Genomic DNA, 21194 nt, shown 5'->3' on the forward strand with positions numbered 1-21194 from the left:
TGACAGATAGAGAAGAGAGAGAGATTAGAAATAAGAAATTACAGATGTATATATAGTAGTGAGGCAAAGGGTGAGTCTAAACAGCATCCTTTGTCTTGAGTCGGTTTCGGCAACTTATCGGGTTCCTTGGATTGCGCATTTATATTTCAACATCTCCTCTCAAACCAAGGAACCTGGGATTCAATGATTATTTTCACACATACCAAGACTTTCACGCATTTTCTCAAAATCGGGCTTTGGAAGGGATTTGGTCAGGATATCAGCTCTCTGTTCTTTAGAGGGTACAAACAAAACATTGATAACACCATCTTCTTGAAGGGAGCGGACAAAGTGATATCTAATGTCTATATGTTTAGTTCTCTGGTGGAATTCAGGATTGTGAATAGAGCGGATCGCACTTTGATTATCACATAGAAAAGGGACAGGTTGGTCTTCAGTTTCTCCAATTTCAGACAGCAAGCACTTGAGCCAAACAGCCTCCTTGGAAGATTCTGATGCTGCGACATATTCGGCTTCTGTTGTAGACTGAGACACACATTTTTGTCTGCGGCTGCTCCAGGATACAAGACTACCATATACAAAGAAAGTGAATCCAGATGTAGAACAGCGACTGTCTATATCACCACCAAAATCGGCATCTGTATATCCAACAAGAGGTTGGTCTGAGTTTTCGCCAAGAAGGATTCCAAATTCGGTCGTTCCTGAAAGATAAGAAAGAATTCTTTTTACTGCACTCCAGTGTGCCCGGCCTGGATTTTGGCAAAATTTCGCGACTTGATTAACGGCATATGAGATGTCTGGTCTACAGGTAATGGACAAATAGAGAAGACATCCGACTGCTTCACGATATGGCACATGTGACATGTCGAGTTTCTCCTCTTCGGATGTTGGCGACATTTCTAAATTGAGACGAGTGCATGGATCAGCAGGAGTAGACGTGGGGTTGCAGGTATCCATTTTAAACTTGACAAGGATTTTCTTGATAAATTCTGGCTGATTAATCAAGATTTTTCGTTGTTCTTGATCACGATGGATATCAAGGCCGAGGAAGCGGGTTGCTGGTAGACAGCGCATATCAAATTCCTTGGAAAGAAAGTCAATGATATGCTTTACATTGGACAGGCTGGATCCACACACAATCCCATCGTCTACAAAGATAGCAACAATTAGAATATCCTCTCTTCTTCGCCTATAATAAACGCAGGGATCAGATTCACATCTTGAGAGTCCGAATTCGACAAGAAACATGTTGAACTTCTCATTCCAAACTCTTGGTGCTTGTTTTAAGCCATAAAGACTTTTCTCCAGCAGGCATACATGATCTTCTTTTCCAGCTACTGCAAAACCTTCAGGTTGTTCCATGAAAACTTGCTCTTTCAGCTTTCCGTAAAGAAAAGCAGTTTTTACATCCAGCAGAGTGACTTCTAAGTTTCTGACTGCAATGATGGCTAAAATGGTACGAAGAGAGTCATATTTTAGAACAGGAGCGAAAGTCTCACTATAATCAATACCGTAGCTTTGGGCAAAACCTTTTGCCACTAGTCTGGCTTTGTATCTTTCAGATACACCAGGATAGCCGGGTTTGATCTTGAACACCCATTTGCAGCCAATGATGTTTCTCTCCGTGGGCCGTTTTACAAGTATCCATGTTTCATTTGCCATAAGTGACTTGTATTCTTCTTCGATAGCCTTTGTCCATAGTTCAGCTTCATCACTTTTCATAGCTTCTTTGTAGTTTTTCGGCTCAAGGTTTTCAACTGGAGAAATAGAGATTGCCGCTTCCATCCCAAATGACGATTTCTGATTTTTCTTTGCTATGTTCCTCCTCCATTCTAAGAATTTTTCGTTGTGGACTGGAACTCGAGATGACTGACGTCGGGGTAGGGCTATTGCTTGCTGATCGGATCTTGATTCTGCTGAAATGCTTTCTTTTGTGTTTGAGGATTTTTCTGAACCCGTAGTTTGTTCAAAACTTGCAGTTTGTTCTGAACTTGTGGTTTGTTCCAAACCCCTAATTGGCTCTGAACTTGCAGCCCGCTCTGCACTTGCAGGTTGTTCCGTGTCCACCATCTCCTCTGCAGACTCCATTACCTCGACTTGACATTGTTGCTCTCCAATTTCAGCCGGCTCGCCAGCTGTATTTGATGTCTCCGTCTGTTGAGTTTCAGCTTCTTTGATGTCTCTGGAAACAAGATGGTCAAAAGGCGTAGATATTTGTTGTTTGTTTACCTCGGGAATGATCCCATTTGACTCATCTACAATGACGTTTCGACTGATTTCGACTTTTCTCTTTGATGGGATCCATATTCGATAAGCTTTTGTGGACACACAGCAACCAACAAAGATGCCTTGCACAGCCTTAGGATCAAGTTTTCGTCGTAACGCATCAGGAATATGTACAAAGGAAACAGAACCAAAGATACGCAGGTGCGATACATCCGGCTTTACTCCATGCAGAATTTCATAAGGAGTTGCACTTCCAGTTCTTGATAGGATCCGGTTCCTTATGTAGACTGCGTAGGCGACTGATTCAGCCCATAGGTAATCAGGAACGTTTCGTGCAAGGTACATACTGCGTGCTGCTTCCATTATAGTACGATTTGCCCTTTCGGAGACACCGTTCTGTTCTGGAGTATATGGGGCACTAAGTTCATGGTTGATTCCCATTTGTTCAAGCCATTCTTCAAATTCTCGATTCACATATTCTCCGCCATTGTCGGATCGTAGTGTGCAGATCTGTCGATTATGTTGATTTTTAAAAATGGCTACAAACTTCTTAAATTGATTGAGGGCTTCGGACTTATGTTGAAGAAAATATATCTCCGACCAGCCACTGAAGTCGTCCTTGAATAAAACGAAGTAACGAGATTTGTTTGGAGACATCGTTTGCATAGGTCCACAGATGTCAGAGTGTACCAGATCGCCTACATTGATACCTCTTCTTCTTCCACTTGGAAACGGCAGACGATGCATTTTACCAAGAATGCATCCTGTACATAATGATGATGGGAAGTTACTATGATTAATGTGGAGACCGCAAACTGCATTTTGACGTTCCATTTTCATGATGGTCTTGTTGTTTGTATGTGCGAGTCTCTGATGCCAAGTAGAGATTGACAGGCTGGTGGCGGCGTGTGACGTTGTTTGAATTTTTACAGTGAGATCAAGATAATATAGCTTTTCGTTGGCGCGTTTGCCAGTCATCTCTAACTTTCCGTGGCGAAAGAAAGTTACCATATCATCAGAAAAAATGGCTTCTATTCCATGTGCTGTGGCAGCACTGATAGAAAAAAGATTTATTCCTAAGCCAGGAACGTAAAGCACGTCAGTAAGTAGGAGGGATATTCCGATACTGTTAGTTACTTCCACATCACCCTTTCCTTCAGCTTGTAAACAAGTGTTTCCGATACCGAGGACCGAATGAGTTCCTTTCTTGATTGATTTGAAGTTAACAAGGATTGATCTTTTATCAGTCATGTGTTCAGATGAACCAGAGTCGGCAACAAAACCATAGGTCTCGAAGTCAAAGCTAGTTGACGATAGATAACTGTGATCTTGATCTGCTGGTTGGACTAGAAGTGAGAGATTCGCGTTTGCTTGATTTTGCTCTGCTTCATGCCTCAATCTCACTCTACAGTTTGAGACCTTGTGTGGACCAAGACCGCAATAACCACAAAGTTGCTGTTGATATGGTGGAACTCCTCCTCGTCCTCGATACGTTCCTCGAAATCCGCGACTACCTCCTCTTAAACCTGGGTATCCACCTCTTCTCGTTCCGCGTGGAATAAAGTAAGGTTGAGGTCTGCCGATCTGCTGATAAGGAAAGCATGCTGCCTGAGGAAGATTTCCGAATTGACTAGGATGGCTGTAGCTTTGAAAATTAGTTGCTGCATAGGCTCCGCCTTGTTGAGATGCATTCCCGTCTTGATTCGTAGTAAAGGCTTGAGAGATTGCTTCTTCTTCCTGAAGCTTTGAGAAGTAGCTTGACAGTTCTGCCTTCCTCGGGTGAGTTGTTCCATGTTGTGTAGAAATGACGATAGGTAGATGGGAGAGTGGACAGAATTTTCGACATTACTTGTGTCTCTAGTATTTGTTCACCTACTTCTTTGAGTCTTGACCACAGGAGTTCAATAGCAGTGACATGGCTTGTCATATTGTGTCCTTGTTTGTATTTATACTCAGTGAATTGTTGAAGTAAGATGAGCCTATTGTCAGCTGCATTTCGAGCATGTTGATTTCTGATCCTGTCGTACATATCCGCAGCAGTAAGAGATGTGCACAAGGTGTCACGAAGTTCGTCATCGGTCGTAGCGAAGAGATAATTCCTTGCAGTGACATCTTTCTCTTTCCATTTATTGATGAGATTGGCGTTTGTGACTATACCATTTTCTCCTCTAGTCTAAAATTTGTAATACAGTTTTTGGTTATTATTGTAATCTGTTTTTCTAAAAAAGTAAGTATATTAGACATGTTATTTGTACTTTGCATAACTGAGATGTATTATTTTGTTATAGAGAATAACACCACAAATAACTTCTTGAGGAAATACAGATAAATTAATATTCTTACAGTGATCCAGTCTTGACAGATAGAGAAGAGAGAGAGTTAGAAATAAGAAATTACAGATGTATATATAGTAGTGAGGCAAAGGGTGAGTCTAAACAGCATCCTTTGTCTTGAGTCGGTTTCGGCAACTTATCGGGTTCCTTGGATTGCGCATTTATATTTCAACATCTCCTCTCAAACCAAGGAACCTGGGATTCAATGATTATTTTCACACATACCAAGACTTTCACGCATTTTCTCAAAATCGGGCTTTGGAAGGGATTTGGTCAGGATATCAGCTCTCTGTTCTTTAGAGGGTACAAACAAAACATTGATAACACCATCTTCTTGAAGGGAGCGGACAAAGTGATATCTAATGTCTATATGTTTAGTTCTCTGGTGGAATTCAGGATTATGAATAGAGCGGATCGCACTTTGATTATCACATAGAATAGGGACAGGTTGGTCTTCAGTTTCTCCAATTTCAGACAGCAAGCACTTGAGCCAAACAGCCTCCTTGGAAGATTCTGATGCTGCGACATATTCGGCTTCTGTTGTAGACTGAGACACACATTTTTGTCTGCGGCTGCTCCAGGATACAAGACTACCATATACAAAGAAAGTGAATCCAGATGTAGAACAGCGACTGTCTATATCACCACCAAAATCGGCATCTGTATATCCAACAAGAGGTTGGTCTGAGTTTTCGCCAAGAAGGATTCCAAATTCGGTCGTTCCTGAAAGATAAGAAAGAATTCTTTTTACTGCACTCCAGTGTGCCCGGCCTGGATTTTGGCAAAATTTCGCGACTTGATTAACGGCATATGAGATGTCTGGTCTACAGGTAATGGACAAATAGAGAAGACATCCGACTGCTTCACGATATGGCACATGTGACATGTCGAGTTTCTCCTCTTCGGATGTTGGCGACATTTCTAAATTGAGACGAGTGCATGGATCAGCAGGAGTAGACATGGGGTTGCAGGTATCCATTTTAAACTTGACAAGGATTTTCTTGATAAATTCTGGCTGATTAATCAAGATTTTTCGTTGTTCTTGATCACGATGGATATCAAGGCCGAGGAAGCGGGTTGCTGGTAGACAGCGCATATCAAATTCCTTGGAAAGAAAGTCAATGATATGCTTTACATTGGACAGGCTGGATCCACACACAATCCCATCGTCTACAAAGATAGCAACAATTAGAATATCCTCTCTTCTTCGCCTATAATAAACGCAGGGATCAGATTCACATCTTGAGAGTCCGAATTCGACAAGAAACATGTTGAACTTCTCATTCCAAACTCTTGGTGCTTGTTTTAAGCCATAAAGACTTTTCTCCAGCAGGCATACATGATCTTCTTTTCCAGCTACTGCAAAACCTTCAGGTTGTTCCATGAAAACTTGCTCTTTCAGCTTTCCGCAAAGAAAAGCAGTTTTTACATCCAGCAGAGTGACTTCTAAGTTTCTGACTGCAATGATGGCGTAGCTTTGGGCAAAAACCTTTTGCCACTAGTCTGGCTTTGTATCTTTCAGATACACCAGGATAGCCGGGTTTGATCTTGAACACCCATTTGCAGCCAATGATGTTTCTCTCCGTGGGCCGTTTTACAAGTATCCATGTTTCATTTGCCATAAGTGACTTGTATTCTTCTTCGATAGCCTTTGTCCATAGTTCAGCTTCATCACTTTTCATAGCTTCTTTGTAGTTTTTCGGCTCAAGGTTTTCAACTGGAGAAATAGAGATTGCCGCTTCCATCCCAAATGACGATTTCTGATTTTTCTTTGCTATGTTCCTCCTCCATTCTAAGAATTTTTCGTTGTGGACTGGAACTCGAGATGACTGACGTCGGGGTAGGGCTATTGCTTGCTGATCGGATCTTGATTCTGCTGAAATGCTTTCTTCTGTGTTTGAAGATTTTTCTGAACCCGTAGTTTGTTCAAAACTTGCAGTTTGTTCTGAACTTGCGGTTTGTTCCAAACCCCTAATTGGCTCTGAACTTGCAGCCCGCTCTGCACTTGCAGGTTGTTCCGTGTCCACCATCTCCTCTGCAGACTCCATTTCCTCGACTTGACATTGTTGCTCTACAATTTCGGCCGGCTCGCCAGCTGTATTTGATGTCTCCGTCTGTTGAGTTTCAGCTTCTTTGATGTCTCTGGAAACAAGATGGTCAAAAGGCGTAGATATTTGTTGTTTGTTTACCTCGGGAATGATCCCATTTGACTCATCTACAATGACGTTTCGACTGATTTCGACTTTTCTCTTTGATGGGATCCATATTCGATAAGCTTTTGTGGACACACAGCAACCAACAAAGATGCCTTGCACAGCCTTAGGATCAAGTTTTCGTCGTAACGCATCAGGAATATGTACAAAGGAAACAGAACCAAAGATACGCAGGTGCGATACATCCGGCTTTACTCCATGCAGAATTTCATAAGGAGTTGCACTTCCAGTTCTTGATAGGATCCGGTTCTGTATGTAGACTGCGTAGGCGACTGATTCAGCCCATAGGTGATCAGGAACGTTTCGTGCAAGATACATACTGCGTGCTGCTTCCATTATAGTACGATTTGCCCTTTCGGAGACACCGTTCTGTTCTGGAGTATATGGGGCACTAAGTTCATGGTTGATTCCCATTTGTTCAAGCCATTCTTCAAATTCTCGATTCACATATTCTCCGCCATTGTCGGATCGTAGTGTGCAGATCTGTCGATTATGTTGATTTTTAAAAATGGCTACAAACTTCTTGAATTGATTGAGGGCTTCGGACTTATGTTGAAGAAAATATACCTCCGACCAGCCACTGAAGTCGTCCTTGAATAAAACGAAGTAACGAGATTTGTTTGGAGACATCGTTTGCATAGGTCCACAAATGTCAGAGTGTACCAGATCGCCTACATTGATACCTCTTCTTCTTCCACTTGGAAACGGCAGACGATGCATTTTACCAAGAATGCATCCTGTACATAATGATGATGGGAAGTTACTATGATTAATGTGGAGACCGCAAACTGCATTTTGACGTTCCATTTTCATGATGGTCTTGTTGTTTGTATGTGCGAGTCTCTGATGCCAAGTAGAGATTGACAGGCTGGTGGCGGCGTGTGACGTTGTTTGAATTTTTACAGTGAGATCAAGATAATATAGCTTTTCGTTGGCGCGTTTGCCAGTCATCTCTAACTTTCCGTGGCGAAAGAAAGTTACCATATCATCAGAAAAAATGGCTTCTATTCCATGTGCTGTGGCAGCACTGATAGAAAAAAGATTTATTCCTAAGCCAGGAACGTAAAGCACGTCAGTAAGTAGGAGGGATATTCCGATACTGTTAGTTACTTCCACATCACCCTTTCCTTCAGCTTGTAAACAAGTGTTTCCGATACCGAGGACCGAATGAGTTCCTTTCTTGATTGATTTGAAGTTAACAAGGATTGATCTTTTATCAGTCATGTGTTCAGATGAACCAGAGTCGGCAACAAAACCATAGGTCTCGAAGTCAAAGCTAGTTGACGATAGATAACTGTGATCTTGATCTGCTGGTTGGACTAGAAGTGAGAGATTCGCGTTTGCTTGATTTTGCTCTGCTTCATGCCTCAATCTCACTCTACAGTTTGAGACCTTGTGTGGACCAAGACCGCAATAACCACAAAGTTGCTGTTGATATGGTGGAACTCCTCCTCGTCCTCGATACGTTCCTCGAAATCCGCGACTACCTCCTCTTAAACCTGGGTATCCACCTCTTCTCGTTCCGCGTGGAATGAAGTAAGGTTGAGGTCTGCCGATCTGCTGATAAGGAAAGTATGCTGCCTGAGGAAGATTTCCGAATTGACTGGGATGGCTGTAGCTTTGAAAATTAGTTGCTGCATAGGCTCCGCCTTGTTGAGATGCATTCCCGTCTTGATTCGTAGTAAAGGCTTGAGAGATTGCTTCTTCTTCCTGAAGCTTTGCGAGAAGTAGCTTGACAGTTCTGCCTTCCTCGGGTGAGTTGTTCCATGTTGTGTAGAAATGACGATAGGTAGATGGGAGAGTGGACAGAATTTTCGACATTACTTGTGTCTCTAGTATTTGTTCACCTACTTCTTTGAGTCTTGACCACAGGAGTTCAATAGCAGTGACATGGCTTGTCATATTGTGTCCTTGTTTGTATTTATACTCAGTGAATTGTTGAAGTAAGATGAGCCTATTGTCAGCTGCATTTCGAGCATGTTGATTTCTGATCCTGTCGTACATATCCGCAGCAGTAAGAGATGTGCACAAGGTGTCACGAAGTTCGTCATCGGTCGTAGCGAAGAGATAATTCCTTGCAGTGACATCTTTCTCTTTCCATTTATTGATGAGATTGGCGTTTGTGACTATACCATTTTCTCCTCTAGTCTAAAATTTGTAATACAGTTTTTGGTTATTATTGTAATCTGTTTTAATAGTTTAACATTTGTGATGGTTGAAGTACGTAGATAATTACAAACTCATAGTCAGGTTTAAACAATTAAGTGAGTGATAAAATAGTTCCAAAATTTTTTTTTTTTTTTTTTTTTTTTTTTTTTTTTGTATATAAAATAAAAAAGGTTTAATTATCTGTTTTTCTAAAAAGAATAGAAATATTTTCAAAATTGTTTTATGAGTTATAAATGCATTGATTGATTTGAATATGAGTGCATGAGTAAAGTCAAATTTATCTGTTTAGGTAATATTATGTTGTTTTCTACTCTTTGGAGTGCATGAGAAAAAAAAAATCGAAATATCTGATTTTCTCGAAGTTACTATATTCTTTCTGATCTTTAAAGTCCATGAGTAAAATCGAAATATCTGATTTTTCTCGAAACAGAAAAGAAATAAGGATATGGTAACGTTTCTGTTTTAACTATTGAGCATAGTAATGATTGTTTGTATGCAAGTTAATTTCACAAAAATAATGATGTTCTGCATTAATATACTATTGACAAAAAAAAATTCCTGAAATATACAGCTACTGCAAAAAAAAAATCAATTTTACGATGAAAAAAAAATTTTAGTATCATTTAAGTTTGCAATAGAGAATATGTTTTAACTTAAGATGTGTAATTGTTTTTTTGGCTCGCAATGTAAATTACTGTACAATATTACCTCTGCGGGTTTGAGTTCCACTCCATCAATGATGTCTAAGAGACCATGTTGTTCCAGAATTAGTCTCAAACCACACTTCCAACGGGGAAAATTGCTTCCATTGAACTTAGTTAGATGTCCAATATCCTTAAGAGATGAAGATTCCATTTCAATGTTACTCTTTTAGTCAGTGAGAGTTCTGGGCCCATAACCTGTTGAATATGAGTAAGTATATTACATGTTATTTGTACATAACTGAGATGTATTATTTTGTTATAGAGAATAACACCACAAATAACTTCTTGAGGAAATACAGATAAATTAATATTCTTACAATGATCCAGTCTTGACAGATAGAGAAGAGAGAGAGTTAGAAATAAGAAATTACAGATGTATATATAGTAGTGAGGCAAAGGGTGAGTCTAAACAGCATCCTTTGTCTTGAGTCGGTTTCGGCAACTTATCGGGTTCCTTGGATATTCACAATGAATACACGTATATTTGATGCTGTTTGAATGTAGATCATTAAACTGATTCTATAACACTATATTCACATTGAATACACGTATATTTGATGCTGTTTGAATGTAGATCATTAAACTGATTCTATAACAGTATATTCACATTGAATACACGTATATTTGATGCTGTTTGAATGTAGATCATTAAACTGATTCTATAACACTATATTCACATTGAATACACGTATATTTGATGCTGTTTGAATGTAGTTATTGAAACTCAGTGTATCACACTATATTCACATTGAATAAACGTATATTTGATGCTGTTGAATGTAGATATTGAAACTGATTCTATAACACTATATTCACATTGAATATACGTATATTTGATGCTGTTTGGATGTAGATCATGAAACTGATTCTATAACACTATATTCACATTGAATACACGTATATTTGATGCTGTTTGAATGTAGATCATGAAACTTTTCTATAACACTATATTCACATTGAATACACGTATATTTGATGCTGTTTGAATGTAGATATGGAAACTTATTGTATCACACTATATTCACAATGAATACACGTATATTTGATGCTGTTTGAATGTAGATCATGAAACTGATTCTATAACACTATATTCACATTGAATACACGTATATTTGATGCTGTTTGAATGTAGATATTGAAACTCAGTGTATCACACTATATTCACATTGAATAAACGTATATTTGATGCTTTTTGAATGTAGATATTGAAACTCACTGTATCATACTATATTCACATTGAATACACGTATATTTGATGCTTTTGAATGTAGATATGAAACTGATTCTATAACACTATATTCACATTGAATACACGTATATTTGATGCTGTTTGAATGTAGATATTGAAACTGATTCTATAACACTATATTCACATTGAATACACGTATATTTGATGCTGTTTGAATGTAGATATTGAAACTCATTGTATCACACTACATTCACATTGAATACACGTATATTTGATGCTGTTTGAATGTAGATTTTGAAACTTATTGTATCACACTATATTCACATTGAATACACGTATATTTGATGCTGTTTGAATGTAGATCATGAAACTGATTCTATAACACTATATTCACATTGAATACACGTATATTTGATGCTGTTTGAATGTAGATCATGAAACTGATTCTATAACACTATATTCACATTGAATACACGTATATTTGATGCTGTTTGAATGTAGATCATTAAACTGATTCTATAACACTATATTCACATTGAATACACGTATATTTGATGCTGTTTGAATGTAGATCATGAAGCTTATTCTATAACACTATATTCACATTGAATATACGTATATTTGATGCTGTTTGAATGTAGATCATTAAACTGATTCTATAACACTATATTCACATAGAATACACGTAAATTTGATGCTGTTTGAATGTAGATATTGAAACTCAGTGTATCACACTATATTCACATTGAATAAACGTATATTTGATGCTGTTTGAATGTAGATATTGAAACTCACTGTATCACACTATATTCACATTGAATACACGTATATTTGATGCTGTTTGAATGTAGATCATGAAACTGATTCTATAACACTATATTCACATTGAATACACGTATATTTGATGCTGTTTGAATGTAGATCATGAAACTGATTCTATAACACTATATTCACATTGAATACACGTATATTTGATGCTGTTTGAATGTAGATATGAAACTGATTCTATAACACGATATTCACATTGAATACACGTATATTTGATGCTGTTTGAATGTAGATATTGAAACTCACTCTATAACACTATATTCACTTTGAATACACGTATATTTGATGCTGTTTGAATGTAGATCATGAAACTGATTCTATAACACTATATTCACATTGAATACACGTATATTTGATGCTGTTTGAATGTAGATATTGAAACTGATTCTATAACACTATATTCACATTGAATACACGTATATTTGATGCTGTTTGAATGTAGATATTGAAACTGATTCTATAACACTATATTCACATTGAATACACGTATATTTGATGCTGTTTGAATGTAGATATTGAAACTGATTCTATAACACTATATTCACATTGAATACACGTATATTTGATGCTGTTTGAATGTAGATATTGAAACTGATTCTATAACACTATATTCACATTGAATACACGTATATTTGATGCTGTTTGAATGTAGATATTGAAACTCATTGTATCACACTATATTCACATTGAATACACGTATATTTGATGCTGTTTGAATGTAGATATTGAAACTGATTCTATAACACTATATTCACATTGAATACACGTATATTTGATGCTGTTTGAATGTAGATCATGAAACTGATTCTATAACACTATATTCACATTGAATACACGTATATTTGATGCTGTTTGAATGTAGATATGGAGAAACTTATTGTATCACATTATATTCACAATGAATACACGTATATTTGATGCTGTTTGAATGTAGATCATGAAACTGATTCTATAACACTATATTCACATTGAATACACGTATATTTGATGCTGTTTGAATGTAGATATTGAAACTGATTCTATAACACTATATTCACATTGAATACACGTATATTTGATGCTGTTTGAATGTAGATATTGAAACTGATTGTATCACACTATATTCACATTGAATACACGTATATTTGATGCTGTTTGAATGTAGATCATTGAAACTGATTGTATCACACTATATTCACATTGAATACACGTATATTTGATGCTGTTTGAATGTAGATCATTGAAACTGATTCTATAACACTATATTCACATTGAATACACGTATATTTGATGCTGTTTGAATGTAGATCATTGAAACTGATTCTATAACACTATATTCACATTGAATACACGTATATTTGATGCTGTTTGAATGTAGATCATGAAACTGATTCTATAACACTATATTCACATTGAATACACGTATATTTGATGCTGTTTGAATGTAGATCATGAAACTGATTCTATAACACTATATTCACATTGAATACACGTATATTTGATGCTGTTTGAATGTAGATATGGAAACTTATTGTATCTCACTATATTCACAATGAATACACGTATATTTGATGCTGTTTGAATGTAGATCATGAAACTGATTCTATAACACTATATTCACATTGAATACACGTATATTTGATGCTGTTTGAATGTAGATATTGAAACTGATTCTATAACACTATATTCACATTGAATACACGTATATTTGATGCTGTTTGAATGTAGATTTTGAAACTCATTGTATCACACTATATTCACATTGAATACACGTATATTTGATGCTGTTTGAATGTAGATCATGAAACTGATTCTATAACACTATATTCACATTGAATACACGTATATTTGATGCTGTTTGAATGTAGATATTGAAACTGATTCTATAACACTATATTCACATTGAATACACGTATATTTGATGCTGTTTGAATGTAGATATTGAAACTGATTCTATAACACTATATTCACATTGAATACACGTATATTTGATGCTGTTTGAATGTAGATCATTGAAACTGATTCTATAACACTATATTCACATTGAATACACGTATATTTGATGCTGTTTGAATGTAGATATGAAACTGATTCTATAACACTATATTCACATTGAATACACGTATATTTGATGCTGTTTGAATGTAGATCATGAAACTGATTCTATAACACTATATTCACATTGAATACACGTATATTTGATGCTGTTTGAATGTAGATCATGAAACTGATTCTATAACACTATATTCACATTGAATACACGTATATTTGATGCTGTTTGAATGTAGATATGGAAACTTATTGTATCACACTATATTCACATTGAATACACGTATATTTGATGCTGTTTGAATGTAGATATTGAAACTGATTCTATAACACTATATTCACATTGAATACACGTATATTTGATGCTGTTTGAATGTAGATATTGAAACTGATTCTATAACACTATATTCACATTGAATACACGTATATTTGATGCTGTTTGAATGTAGATATTGAAACTGATTCTATAACACTATATTCACATTGAATACACGTATATTTGATGCTGTTTGAATGTAGATCATGAAACTGATTCTATAACACTATATTCACATTGAATACACGTATATTTGATGCTGTTTGAATGTAGATCATGAAACTGATTCTATAACACTATATTCACATTGAATACACGTATATTTGATGCTGTTTGAATGTAGATATTGAAACTGATTCTATAACACTATATTCACATTGAATACACGTATATTTGATGCTGTTTGAATGTAGATTTTGAAACTCACTGTATCTATAACACTATATTCACATTGAATACACGTATATTTGATGCTGTTTGAATGTAGATCATGAAACTGATTCTATAACACTATATTCACATTGAATACACGTATATTTGATGCTGTTTGAATGTAGATATTGAAACTGATTCTATAACACTATATTCACATTGAATACACGTATATTTGATGCTGTTTGAATGTAGATCATTAAACTGATTCTATAACACTATATTCACATTGAATACACGTATATTTGATGCTGTTTGAATGTAGATATGAAACTAACACTATATTCACATTGAATACACGTATATTTGATGCTGTTTGAATGTATATGAAACACTATATTCACATTGAATACACGTATATTTGATGCTGTTTGAATGTAGATCATGAAACTGATTCTATAACACTATATTCACATTGAATACACGTATATTTGATGCTGTTTGAATGTAGATATTGAAACTGATTCTATAACACTATATTCACATTGAATACACGTATATTTGATGCTGTTTGAATGTAGATATTGAAACTGATTCTATAACACTATATTCACATTGAATACACGTATATTTGATGCTGTTTGAATGTAGATCATGAAACTGATTCTATAACACTATATTCACATTGAATACACGTATATTTGATGCTGTTTGAATGTAGATATTGAAACTGATTCTATAACACTATATTCACATTGAATACACGTATATTTGATGCTGTTTGAATGTAGATCATGAAACTGATTCTATAACACTATATTCACATTGAATACACGTATATTTGATGCTGTTTGAATGTAGATATGGAAACTTATTGTATCACACTATATTCACAATGAATACACGTATATTTAATGCTGTTTGAATGTAGATCATTGAAACTGATTCTATAACACTATATTCACATTGAATACACGTATATTTGATGCTGTTTGAATGTAGATATGAAACTGATTCTATAACACTATATTCACATTGAATACACGTATATTTGATGCTGTTTGAATGTAGATCATGAAACTGATTCTATAACACTATATTCACATTGAATACACGTATATTTGATGCTGTTTGAATGTAGATCATGAAACTGATTCTATAACACTATATTCACATTGAATACACGTATATTTGATGCTGTTTGAATGTAGATATGTTAACTTATTGTATCACACTATATTCACATTGAATACACGTATATTTGATGCTGTTTGAATGTAGATATGAAACTGATTCTATAACACTATATTCACATTGAATACACGTATATTTGATGCTGTTTGAATGTAGATATTGAAACTGATTCTATAACACTATATTCACATTGAATACACGTATATTTGATGCTGTTTGAATGTAGATATTGAAACTGATTCTATAACACTATATTCACATTGAATACACGTATATTTGATGCTGTTTGAATGTAGATCATGAAACTGATTCTATAACACTATATTCACATTGAATACACGTATATTTGATGCTGTTTGAATGTAGATATTGAAACTGATTCTATAACACTATATTCACATTGAATACACGTATATTTGATGCTGTTTGAATGTAGATCATGAAACTGATTCTATAACACTATATTCACATTGAATACACGTATATTTGATGCTGTTTGAATGTAGATATGAAACTGATTCTATAACACTATATTCACATTGAATACACGTATATTTGATGCTGTTTGAATGTAGATCATGAAACTGATTCTATAACACTATATTCACATTGAATACACGTATATTTGATGCTGTTTGAATGTAGATCATTAAACTGATTCTATAACACTATATTCACATTGAATACACGTATATTTGATGCTGTTTGAATGTAGATATTGAAACTTATTGTATAACACTATATTCACATTGAATACACGTATATTTGATGCTGTTTGAATGTAGATATGAAACTGATTCTATAACACTATATTCACATTGAATACACGTATATTTGATGCTGTTTGAATGTAGATATTGAAACTGATTCTATAACACTATATTCACATTGAATACACGTATATTTGATGCTGTTTGAATGTAGATATTGAAACTGATTCTATAACACTATATTCACATTGAATACACGTATATTTGATGCTGTTTGAATGTAGATATTGAAACTCACTGTATCACACTATATAAACATTGAACACATGTATATTTGATGCTGTTTGAATGTAGATATTGAAACTCACTGTATCACACTATATTCACATTGAATACACGTATATTTGATGCTGTTTGAATGTAGATCATGAAACTGATTCTATAACACTATATTCACATTGAATACACGTATATTTGATGCTGTTTGAATGTAGATATGAAACTTATTGTATCACACTATATTCACAATGAATACACGTATATTTGATGCTGTTTGAATGTAGATCATGAAACTTATTCTATAACACTATATTCACATTGAATACACGTATATTTGATGCTGTTTGAATGTAGATCATGAAACTGATTCTATAACACTATATTCACATTGAATACACGTATATTTGATGCTGTTTGAATGTAGATATTGAAACTGATTCTATAACACTATATTCACATTGAATACACGTATATTTGATGCTGTTTGAATGTAGATATGAAACTGATTCTATAACACTATATTCACATTGAATACACGTATATTTGATGCTGTTTGAATGTAGATATGGAAACTTATTGTATCACACTATATTCACATTGAATACACGTATATTTGATGCTGTTTGAATGTAGATCATGAAACTGATTCTATAACACTATATTCACATTGAATACACGTATATTTGATGCTGTTTGAATGTAGATATTGAAACTGATTCTATAACACTATATTCACATTGAATACACGTATATTTGATGCTGTTTGAATGTAGATCATGAAACTGATTCTATAACACTATATTCACATTGAATACACGTATATTTGATGCTGTTTGAATGTAGATATTGAAACTTATTGTATCACACTATATTCACATTGAATACACGTATATTTGATGCTGTTTGAATGTAGATATGAAACTGATTCTATAACACTATATTCACATTGAATACACGTATATTTGATGCTGTTTGAATGTAGATATGAAACTGATTCTATAACACTATATTCACATTGAATACACGTATATTTGATGCTGTTTGAATGTAGATATTGAAACTGATTCTATAACACTATATTCACATTGAATACACGTATATTTGATGCTGTTTGAATGTAGATCATGAAACTGATTCTATAACACTATATTCACATTGAATACACGTATATTTGATGCTGTTTGAATGTAGATATGGAAACTTATTGTATCACACTATATTCACATTGAATACACGTATATTTGATGCTGTTTGAATGTAGATATTGAAACTGATTCTATAACACTATATTCACATTGAATACACGTATATTTGATGCTGTTTGAATGTAGATATTGAAACTGATTGTATAACACTATATTCACATTGAATACACGTATATTTGATGCTGTTTGAATGTAGATATTGAAACTGATTCTATAACACTATATTCACATTGAATACACGTATATTTGATGCTGTTTGAATGTAGATCATGAAACTGATTCTATAACACTATATTCACATTGAATACACGTATATTTGATGCTGTTTGAATGTAGATATTGAAACTGATTGTATAACACTATATTCACATTGAATACACGTATATTTGATGCTGTTTGAATGTAGATATGGAAACTGATTGTATCACACTATATTCACATTGAATACACGTATATTTGATGCTGTTTGAATGTAGATCATGAAACTGATTCTATAACACTATATTCACATTGAATACACGTATATTTGATGCTGTTTGAATGTAGATCATTGAAACTGATTCTATAACACTATATTCACATTGAATACACGTATATTTGATGCTGTTTGAATGTAGATATGAAACTGATTCTATAACACTATATTCACATTGAATACACGTATATTTGATGCTGTTTGAATGTAGATATTGAAACTGATTCTATAACACTATATTCACATTGAATACACGTATATTTGATGCTGTTTGAATGTAGATATTGAAACTGATTCTATAACACTATATTCACATTGAATACACGTATATTTGATGCTGTTTGAATGTAGATAATGAAACTGATTCTATAACACTATATTCACATTGAATACACGTATATTTGATGCTGTTTGAATGTAGATTTTGAAACTGATTCTATAACACTATATTCACATTGAATACACGTATATTTGATACTGTTTGAATGTAGATCATGAAACTGATTCTATAACACTATATTCACATTGAATACACGTATATTTGATGCTGTTTGAATGTAGATATTGAAACTGATTCTATAACACTATATTCACATTGAATACACGTATATTTGATGCTGTTTGAATGTAGATCATGAAACTGATTCTATAACACTATATTCACATTGAATACACGTATATTTGATGCTGTTTGAATGTAGATATTGAAACTGATTCTATAACACTATATTCACATTGAATACACGTATATTTGATGCTGTTTGAATGTAGATATTGAAACTGATTCTATAACACTATATTCACATTGAATACACGTATATTTGATGCTGTTTGAATGTAGATATTGAAACTGATTCTATAACACTATATTCACATTGAATACACGTATATTTGATGCTGTTTGAATGTAGATATTGAAACTCAGTGTATCACACTATATTCACATTGAATACACGTATATTTGATGCTGTTTGAATGTAGATATGAAACTGATTCTATAACACTATATTCACATTGAATACACGTATATTTGATGCTGTTTGAATGTAGATATTGAAACTGATTCTATAACACTATATTCACATTGAATACACGTATATTTGATGCTGTTTGAATGTAGATCATGAAACTGATTCTATAACACTATATTCACATTGAATACACGTATATTTGATGCTGTTTGAATGTAGATATTGAAACTGATTCTATAACACTATATTCACATTGAATACACGTATATTTGATGCTGTTTGAATGTAGATCATGAAACTGATTCTATAACACTATATTCACATTGAATACACGTATATTTGATGCTGTTTGAATGTAGATATTGAAACTGATTCTATAACACTATATTCACATTGAATACACGTATATTTGATGCTGTTTGAATGTAGATATGAAACTGATTCTATAACACTATATTCACATTGAATACACGTATATTTGATGCTGTTTGAATGTAGATATTGAAACTGATTCTATAACACTATATTCACATTGAATACACGTATATTTGATGCTGTTTGAATGTAGACATTGAAACTAATTCTATAACACTATATTCATATTGAATACACGTATATTAGATGCTGTTTGAATGTAGATATTGAAAAACATTCTATAACACTATATTCACATTGAATACACGTATATTTGATGCTGTTTGAATGTAGATATTGAAACTGATTCTATAACACTATATTCACATTGAATACACGTATATTTGATGCTGTTTGAATGTAGATATTGAAACTGATTCTATAACACTATATTCACATTGAATACACGTATATTTGATGCTGTTTGAATGTAGATATTGAAACTAAATGTATAACACTATATTCACATTGATATATTCATTGAATACACGTATATTTGATGCTGTTTGAATGTAGATATTGAAACTGATTCTATAACACTATATTCACATTGAATACACGTATATTTGATGCTGTTTGAATGTAGATCATGAAACTGATTCTATAACACTATATTCACATTGAATACACGTATATTTGATGCTGTTTGAATGTAGATTTTGAAACTCATTGTATCACACTATATTCACATTGAATACACGTATATTTGATGCTGTTTGAATGTAGATCATGAAACTGATTCTATAACACTATATTCACATTGAATACACGTATATTTGATGCTGTTTGAATGTAGATATGATAACTTATTGTATCACACTATATTCACATTGAATACACGTATATTTGATGCTGTTTGAATGTAGATATTGAAACTGATTCTATAACACTATATTCACATTGAATACACGTATATTTGATGCTGTTTGAATGTAGATATTGAAACTGATTCTATAACACTATATTCACATTGAATACACGTATATTTGATGCTGTTTGAATGTAGATATTGAAACTGATTCTATACCTCTATATTCACAATGAATACACGTATATTTGATGCTGTTTGAATGTAGATATTGAAACTGATTCTATAACACTATATTCACATTGAATACACGTATATTTGATGCTGTTTGAATGTAGATATGAAACTGATTCTATAACACTATATTCACATTGAATACACGTATATTTGATGCTGTTTGAATGTAGATATTGAAACTGATTCTATAACACTATATTCACATTGAATACACGTATATTTGATGCTGTTTGAATGTAGATATGAAACTTATTGTATCACACTATATTCACATTGAATACACGTATATTTGATGCTGTTTGAATGTAGATCATGAAACTGATTCTATAACACTATATTCACATTGAATACACGTATATTTGATGCTGTTTGAATGTAGATATGAAACTGATTCTATAACACTATATTCACATTGAATACACGTATATTTGATGCTGTTTGAATGTAGATATTGAAACTGATTCTATAACACTATATTCACATTGAATACACGTATATTTGATGCTGTTTGAATGTAGATATT

This window comes from Daphnia carinata, unplaced genomic scaffold (assembly GCF_022539665.2).
Source record: "Daphnia carinata strain CSIRO-1 unplaced genomic scaffold, CSIRO_AGI_Dcar_HiC_V3 NW_026452989.1, whole genome shotgun sequence".
Lineage (NCBI taxonomy): Eukaryota > Metazoa > Arthropoda > Branchiopoda > Diplostraca > Daphniidae > Daphnia > Daphnia carinata.